Source organism: Pygoscelis adeliae, unplaced genomic scaffold (assembly GCF_000699105.1).
Source record: "Pygoscelis adeliae isolate BGI_AS28 unplaced genomic scaffold, ASM69910v1 Scaffold14, whole genome shotgun sequence".
NCBI lineage: Eukaryota > Metazoa > Chordata > Aves > Sphenisciformes > Spheniscidae > Pygoscelis > Pygoscelis adeliae.
The window spans coordinates 13,936,990-13,937,385 of record NW_008825109.1 but is presented as its reverse complement, the minus strand read 5'-3'; positions in this window follow the sequence as shown (position 1 = coordinate 13,937,385).

The following is a 396-nucleotide window of genomic DNA, read 5'->3' as shown; positions in this document are numbered from 1 at the left end:
GCCATCACAGAAACATGGTGGGGTGACTCTCATGATTGGAGTGCTGCAATGGATGACTACAGACTCTTCAGAAAGGACAGGCGAGGAAGGAGAGGCGGTGGGGTGACCCTGTATGTTAGGGAGTGTTTCGATTGTCTAGAGCTCAATGATTGTGATGATGATACGGTTGAGTGTTTATGGGTAAGGATGAGGGGGAAGGCCAATGAGGCAGATATCCTGCTGGGAGTCTGTTATAGACCACCCAACCAGGATGAAGAGGCAGATGAAGCGTTCTACAAGCAGCTGGCAGAGGTGTCTCGATCGCTGGCCCTTGTTCTCATGGGGCACTTCAGCTTCCCGGACATCTGCTGGAAATACAACATGGCAGAGAGGAAGCAGTCTAGGAGGTTCCTGGAG